The sequence below is a fragment of the Ranitomeya imitator genome, chromosome 6 (assembly GCF_032444005.1).
Source record: "Ranitomeya imitator isolate aRanImi1 chromosome 6, aRanImi1.pri, whole genome shotgun sequence".
Taxonomy (NCBI): Eukaryota; Metazoa; Chordata; class Amphibia; order Anura; family Dendrobatidae; genus Ranitomeya; species Ranitomeya imitator.
The window spans coordinates 467,456,434-467,465,189 of NC_091287.1; positions in this window are offsets into that span (position 1 = coordinate 467,456,434).

Below are 8,756 nucleotides of genomic sequence, written 5' to 3' on the forward strand. Positions count from 1 at the left end.
GAAGCATTTAATGGCTGCCACTGAGTTCTGTTATATATCTTCCTGTTAAAGCAATATATTTATTACAGCCTTTTCCATTCATAGTTCACTGAAACTTTGCCCTCACTTGAATTCTCCACCTTTTTATTCAGTACTTCTTTTACCTTCATAATGTGTTAAATGTTTTTATGAATATTTTATTAATGCAAAATGATCTATCTGCGATCTTGGTTTCATCTAATGGTTTATAAAAACACTTTTAGCACTACATCATGTAGAGGCAGAATTTGCATCAGCTTTCCTGTAAATACTTCCCAAAGAGACTAAACAAATGGGAAAAGCAGTGTCCTAAACGGCTGTGCTAAATAACTAATGTCACTTTTATGATGTTAAATTATTGGCTGGGCCAGTCTATGTTCAGGGTATCTCGATAATGGCAGCTTATATTAACTCAAGTAATTAGTGCATTCATTCTGATATCAAAAGTTTGTTCAATATTAGGACATTCAATTATTTACCCGTTATGAAGTGACTACATCTGTAAAGTTTGACTAATCTTTAAATGATTCATTTGCTTATGTATAACTATTTTGTCGCCAAAATAAAAAGTCAAATTTTAAGACCACTAGATAAAGAAGAAAACTAGATGAAAGACCCTATAGGGATAAGAGATGGTGGTTTGAACCAGATGAAAATGATGAATACATTTTAAAAATCTATAGAATCTATTTTACACAACGCGTTTTGACTGTATCCAGTCTGTCTTTTTTTTAACAGTTTTCAAAATACTATACTCTGAAATTGCTAGTCAATACATTGGCATAATTTTAAGACACTGCAAAAGTTGACAGCCTTAAAACACTCTAAATTCATCAAAGGGCTCAGTGTTATTTACAGTTCTTAGCTGGTATACTCCAAAATGTTGGCAAAATTCTTCTTCATTTCAAGCCAAGCCCATTTCACACTAAACCATGTCCCCTTGTCAGAGAAACTGGAAAATTGTCTAAAACATAAATATAATAGATGTGGAACATGTAAGATGAGTTTTTTGTCACAAATTAAGCTGGGCTTAAGTCTTGTGTAGATTAGTAAATCTCCTAGAATTTATTTTAAAAGTACATGAATGTCACTAATGATACACATGCAAAAAGTGTGAGGCACTTAGTTACAGGTGCTTCTCACAAAATTAGAATATCATCACAAAGTTCATTTATTTCACTTTTTCAATACAAAAAATGAAACTCATATTATATAGAGTCATTACAAACAGTGATCTATTTTTAGTGCTTATTTCTTTTAATGCTGATGATTATGGCTTACACATCCCCAAAGTCAATCAGGTATTAAGGCAGAGATTAGGTACCTACCCTGGCTAGCCGGGTGCCCAACCAGTGGTCTTGGCAATATTCGTTCCATTTTACTACCTCCCGAATCTGCCAGTCTTCCACAGATTGTGCAGCATAAGCCAAAGTAGTACAAGAACCACAAGAGAGGTCAAGGCCTCTAGAAAATAGCAGTTGCCCCTACCTGTAAATGCAACTTACAAATGACTTGAGTAAAATACCCCTGGCTCAAGGGTGCAGAGTTAATGGCGACTATGGGTATAGGTCTAGAAGACTTATGAGTTTTGAGGCCATAGGCATGGACAAATCTAGTGTCACAAATTGAACCTCGCACCACTGTCTAGAAAGGCAGAAATTACCATATTATTATTGCTAAGATGGATCTCAGCCGGTAAAATAAATTGTGACCTTTCTACGGAGGAAATAAGTACACCCGAGTTGCCAACCTCCCTGCAAGCCAGACTCCTTAGTTTTCGGCTGTTGTTTACAATGTGATATGGAAAGACAAGTACGCATGAAATTACCCTTTCCACCACAGAAGAAACAGACTTCCCTTGACGCCGAACTACCGTTGGTCCAACAATAGTGCGAGTCACCCCACCCAACTGCATGGATTCCTTGGTTGACTCAGACCAAGGTTCCCTTAAAGGGAACCTGTCACCTGAATTTGGCGGGACAGGTTTGTGGTCATATGGGCGGGGTTTTTGGGTGTTTGATTCACCCTTTCCTTACCCGCTGGCTGCATGCTGGCCGCAATATTGGGTTGAAGTTCATGCTGTGTCCTCCGTAGTACACGCTTGCGCAAGGCAAGATGGGAGAATAAGGATTAATTGTATATACCAAAGTCCCTGTTCCTAATTTTGGGGCAAGCAACACATGGCCCCACTCACACCTCAAAATGTCACATGTGTCCATGGTAGATGCCTTCTTGATCGCTCCTAGTTTCAGTTGCACAGCCGCAAAACTCGTACAGTCATGCCTCATCTGTGCACAGCACAACCAAGGTAAAACAGTAAAAATCCCTAAGAAAGCGACACTCAGGCCTCTATACCCGTTTCAGAGACTGCAGACTGACTACATACAGCTACCCAAGGTAGGAGTGTGTGAAAAATGTCCTAGTATGTGTAGATCTCTTCTCTGGTTGGCTGGAAGCCTATCCGGTAAAATGTGCAAATGCTAAAGCGACTGCAGACAAACTGATGAAAGCACTGATCTGCAGGTATAGTGTCCCAGAAACCATAGAAAGCGATAGGGGTACACACTTCACGGGAGAAACAATGAGGGAAATCATGCAGGCCCTGAGAGTACAGCAAGCATATCATACACCATGTAGACCACAAGGTAGTGGGAAAGTGGAGAGACTAAACGGGACACTTAAACTGAAAATTCAAAGGCCATGGCAGACACAGGAAAGACCGGGGTAGAGTGCCTGCCTCTTGCACTCTTGTCAGTCAGACACACTTCAAATAGAAGGACAAGCTTGTCTCCTTTTGAAGTCCTGTTTGGTAGTTTGCCAAAGACTGGTCTGTGCTTCCCACAGGTGCTACAAATGCAACACGGTGCTATGACAGCCCATGTCCAGGCCTTGCAGAAAAGTCTTAATGTGGTGCATAAACATGTGTTTTCATCCATTCCAGATCCTTGTGCCAGTGCAGATGAGCATCAGCTGAATCCAGGTGATTGGGTGGTCATACACAGACACGTGAGAAGGAGCCTAGATCCACGGTTTGACTGCCCGTTTTAAAGTCCAGCTGACCACATTCACCTCAGTGAAACTTGAGGGAAATCCCACCTGGATCCATGCCAGTCACTGCAAAAAGATCTTTTCACCAGCAGAATGACTGTTCTCTTAATCACCTTGCTGGCAGTGGTAGGATTTTTGCACCTTACAGAGACACTGGATAAACTTTTAAATCTTGACCATCTCAGCGGTGGACGCCGCGGCAGCACTTGGGACACAGGCTATGTCCCATCTTCCATTGGAAATTTCTCCCATATATTTTCCGCTATAAGTACTGGCACACACAGCCGTCTCTCACCTTTATATATCCCTCTATACGTTATTGATGAAGGTCCCAACCTGGGACCGAAGCGTCTATTATATATTGGGATCAATAAATCTACTCCAATATCTCACCGCAAAGTTGAGTGCCGGGTTATATTTTATTGTCATTATGGTTTGGGAACCTACCCGGGCACCATATGGTTGGAGTGCACATGTTCTTCGATTGCTTGGATCTTTATACATTGCTCAGTATCTGCAAGGACTATGCTGTACTTAGCCTTACCCCAGGAGCCAAGGAAGGTATTAACACCACATTGCATACACAATGAGACTTGGACTCAGATTTTCTTGGTTCCTTAAGGTTCTTAATGAGACTAATACAATATAGAGACTCCTTTTTTAAATCCAGCCAATTGGCTTAGCGACCTAGCGGGATGGATTATTTTTTGGTATTTTACAGACTTGCATGCAATTTTTATTGTTTTATTTTGTTTATTGCTTTATGTAGCTGAAAAAGCGCTAATATATGCATTACATGAGTAATTGAAGAGTGTATGTTTAAGGAAGGAATCTTAAGGTACCATCACACTAAACGATATCACTAGCGATCCGTGACATTGCAGCGTCCTGGCTAGCGATATCGTTCAGTTTGACACACAGCAGCGATCAGAATCCTGCTGTGACATCGTTGGTCGCTGCAGAAAGTCCAGAACATTATTTCGTCGCTGGACTTCCTGCTGACATCGCTGAATCGGCGTGTGTGACGCCGATTCAGCGATGTCTTCGCTGGTAACCAGGGTAAACATCGGGTTACTAAGCGCAGGGCCGCGCTTAGTAACCCGATGTTTACCCTGGTTACTAGCGTAAAAGTTAAAAAAAACAAACACTACATACTTACCTTCCGCTGTCTGTCCCTCGGCGCTCTGCTTCTCTGCCCTGTGTAAGCACAGCGGCCGGAAAGCAGAGCGGTGACATCACCGCTGTGCTTTCCGGCCGCTGTGCTTACACAGGGCAGAGAAGCAGAGCGCCGAGGGACAGACAGCGGAAGGTAAGTATGTAGTGTTTTTTTTTTTTTTACTTTTACGCTGGAAACCAGGGTAAACATCGGGTTACTAAGCGCGGCCCTGCGCTTAGTAACCCGATGTTTACCCTGGTTACCGGCATAGTTGGTCGCTGGAGAGCTGTCTGTGTGACAGCTCTCCAGCGACCAAACAGCGACGCTGCAGCGATCCGGATCGTTGTCGGTATCGCTGCAGCGTCGCTTAGTGTGACGGTACCTTAAGGCTGTGCCATCCATAGTGTATGATAGACCCCGGATAACCACTGCTGACTGAGGAAGTGAGTGTACACACTGAGGTACTAGACCCATGAGACAGTAGCTCCTTTGTGGACATCAGCTGACCCTGTGGCAGAGGTTATACCATTTACAAAAGAAGGAAATTGATATAGAAGGGTTAATGTTTTGCCTTTAATTGTCTTTTGCCTTTAATTGCTTGAATGTATTCTTATGACACTGTAGTCTTAGGGTACCGTCACACAGTGGCATTTTGATCGCTACGACGGCTTAGTCTCCTCTTCAAGGATTTTATACTTCTTATCTTATATGTTTTCAATAGTCAGCAAACAGCATGTTCTGGGTACGTGAGAAATAAAGGTCAGTATGACTCGGAGTAACGGGGGAAGGCTACATGAATAACATTGAGAGTTACATTTGTTGTAAATGGTATAAAATACTGCCTCTTGGTGCATTACAGCAGATAAAAGTGACTTTGCTCACAGAACGTGTGTGCGGTGTTCTTTTTCTCCAAGCGCGCTTGTAAACGACAGGCGTAACCTCCTGATTTGGCCTCACTGGTGATCTGGCATGTCTGACATTGGAGCTAGGACTGCTCTGATATGGGTATAACTTGACGTTTGGTAGAGCGGCTCAATATACATTTTTTGCAAAAAACGTATCAACCAAATACCCTGTTTTTTCCATCTTTTTACCAGCACTTGCTGGCCACTGTGATTTTTTTGCAACAGCGTGTTTTTGGCTTTACTGTGCTTTTTTGTGTTTTCATGTCTGACATTGGGTCAGAACGCAAACAGCTACTACAGGTCCTTCTCAAAAAATTAGCATATAGTGTTAAATTTCATTATTTACCATAATGTAATGATTACAATTAGTGTTGAGCATTCCGATACCGCAAGTATCGGGTATCGGCCGATACTTGCGGTATCGGAATTCCGATACCGAGATCCGATACTTTTGTGGTATCGGGTATCGGTATCGGATACATAGAGATGTGTAAAATAAAGAATTAAAATAAAAAATATTGATATATTTACCTCTCCGGCGGCCCCTGGACTCAGCGCGGGTAACCGGCAGGCTTCGTTGTTCAAAATCAGCGCTTTTAGGACCTGAGAATCACATCCCGGCTTCTGATTGGTCGCGGGCCGCCCATGTGACCGCCACGCGACCAAACACAAGCCGCGACGTCACCGCAAGCTATTAACGCGCTCATTTTTAAAAATGAGCGCGGTAATGACTTTCAAAGACGTAGCGGCTTGTGATTGGTCGCGTGGCCGCAACCAATCACAAGCCGCGACGTCACCGCAAGCTATTAACGCGCTCATTTTTAAAAATGAGCGCGTTAATGACTTTCAAAGACGTAGCGGCTTGTGATTGGTCGCGGCCACGCGACCAATCACAAGCCGCGACGTCACCGCAAGCTATTAACGCGCTCATTTTTAAAAATGAGCGCGTTAATGACTTTCAAAGACATAGCGGCTTGTGATTGGTCGCGGCCACGCTACCAATCACAAGCCGCGACGTCACCGCAAGCTATTAACGCGCTCATTTTTAAAAATGAGCGCGTTAATGGCTTTCAAAGACGTAGCGGCTTGTGATTGGTCGCGTGGCCGCGACCAATCACAAGCCGCTACGTCTTTGAAAGTCATTACCGCGCTCATTTTTAAAAAATGAGCGCGTTAAGGACCTGCGAATGACGTCACGGCTTGTGATTGGTTGCGTGGCGGTCACATGGGAGGTCCACGACCAATCAGAAGCCGGGACGTGATTCTCAGGTCCTAAAAGCGCTGATTTTGAACAAAGAAGCCTGCCGGTTACCCGCGCTGAGTTCAGGGGCCGCCGGAGAGGTAAATATATCAATATTTTTTATTTTAATTCTTTATTTTACACATCCCTATGGATCCCAGGGCCTGAAGGAGAGTTTCCTCTCCTTCAGACCCTGGGAACCATGAGAATACCTTCCGATACTTGATGTCCCATTGACTTGTATTGGTATCGGATATCGGTATCGGCGATATCCGATATTTTTCGGGTATCGGCCGATACTATCCGATACCGATACTTTCAAGTATCGGACGGTATCGCTCAACACTAATTACAATTAAACTTTCATATATTATAGATTCATTATCCACCAACTGAAATTTGTCAGGTCTTTTATTGTTTTAATACTGATGATTTTGGCATACAACTCCTGATAACCCAAAAAACCTGTCTCAATAAATTAGCATATCAAGAAAAGGTTCTCTAAACGACCTATTACCCTAATCTTCTGAATCAACTAATTAACTCTAAACACATGCAAAAGATACCTGAGGCTTTTATAAACTCCCTGCCTGGTTCATTACTCAAAACCCCCATCATGGGTAAGACTAGCGACCTGACAGATGTCAAGAAGGCCATCATTGACACCCTCAAGCAAGAGGGTAAGACCCAGAAAGAAATTTCTCAACAAATAGGCTGTTCCCAGAGTGCTGTATCAAGGCACCTCAATGGTAAGTCTGTTGGAAGGAAACAATGTGGCAGAAAACGCTGTACAACGAGAAGAGGAGACCGGACCCTGAGGAAGATTGTGGAGAAGGACCGATTCCAGACCTTGGGGAACCTGAGGAAGCAGTGGACTGAGTCTGGTGTGGAAACATCCAGAGCCACCGTGCACAGGCGTGTGCAGGAAATGGGCTACAGGTGCCGCATTCCCCAGGTAAAGCCACTTTTGAACCATAAACAGCGGCAGAGGCGCCTGACCTGGGCTACAGAGAAGCAGCACTGGACTGTTGCTAAGTGGTCCCAAGTACTTTTTTCTGATGAAAGCAAATTTTGCATGTCATTCGGAAATCAAGGTGCCAGAGTCTGGAGGAAGACTGGGGAGAAGGAAATGCCAAAATGCCTGAAGTCCAGTGTCAAGTACCCATAGTCAGTGATGGTGTGGGGTGCCATGTCAGCTGCTGGTGTTGGTCCACTGTGTTTCATCAAGGGCAGGGTCAATGCAGCTAGCTATCAGGAGATTTTGGAGCACTTCATGCTTCCATCGGCTGAAATGCTTTATGGAGATGAAGATTTCATTTTTCAGCACGACCTGGCACCTGCTCACAGTGCCAAAACCACTGGTAAATGGTTTACTGACCATGGTATTACTGTGCTCAATTGGCCTGCCAACTCTCCTGACCTGAACCCCATAGAGAATCTGTGGGATATTGTGAAGAGAAAGTTGAGAGACGCAAGACCCAACACTCTGGATGAGCTTAAGGCCGCTATTGAAGCATCCTGGGCCTCCATAACATCTCAGCAGTGTCACAGGCTGATTGCCTCCATGCCACGCCGCATTGAAGCAGTCATTTCTGCCAAAGGATTCCCGACCAAGTATTGAGTGCATAACTGAACATTATTATTTGATGGTTTTTTTGTTTGTTATTAAAAAACACTTTTATTTGATTGGATGGGTGAAATATGCTAATTTATTGAGACAGGTTTTTTGGGTTATCAGGAGTTGTATGCCAAAATCATCAGTATTAAAACAATAAAAGACCTGACACATTTCAGTTGGTGGATAATGAATCTATAATATATGAAAGTTTAATTGTAATCATTACATTATGGTAAATAATGAAATTTAACACTATATGCTAATTTTTTGAGAAGGACCTGTATATCCCTGAAGGATCAAAATTACGATACCCACTCCTTACTCTTCAGTTCCTGAGGAGTGAAGATGTAACTTAAAGCATAGCTTACAGGCCTCCCTAAAAACAGCAAACTTGTCATGCTCCTCAGAAAACCCAACAGGCAGAGCGATCTTGGGCTCCACTATTTGGCCCCCGAGAGTTGATTACACAGATCTGTAATGAGGGGGAGTTGATACGTGTTTCTCACGGTAATCTTGTTGAGTTCCCGAAAGTTGAGACATTGCCGCAAAGACCATCTTTTTTCTTAACGAAAAAACCAGCGGCTAAAGGCAGGGCAAAAGGGCCAATATGCCCTTTGCAGAGAGAGTCTCTGCAAAGGGCATATTGGCCTTTTTGTCCTGCAATATACTCCTTCATGGCTTGGCGCTTGGGCCAGGACAGATTAAACGAGCCTTGGAAAGTTTAGACCCAGGAACTAAGTCAATGGCACAATTGAAAGGTCTATGTGGTTG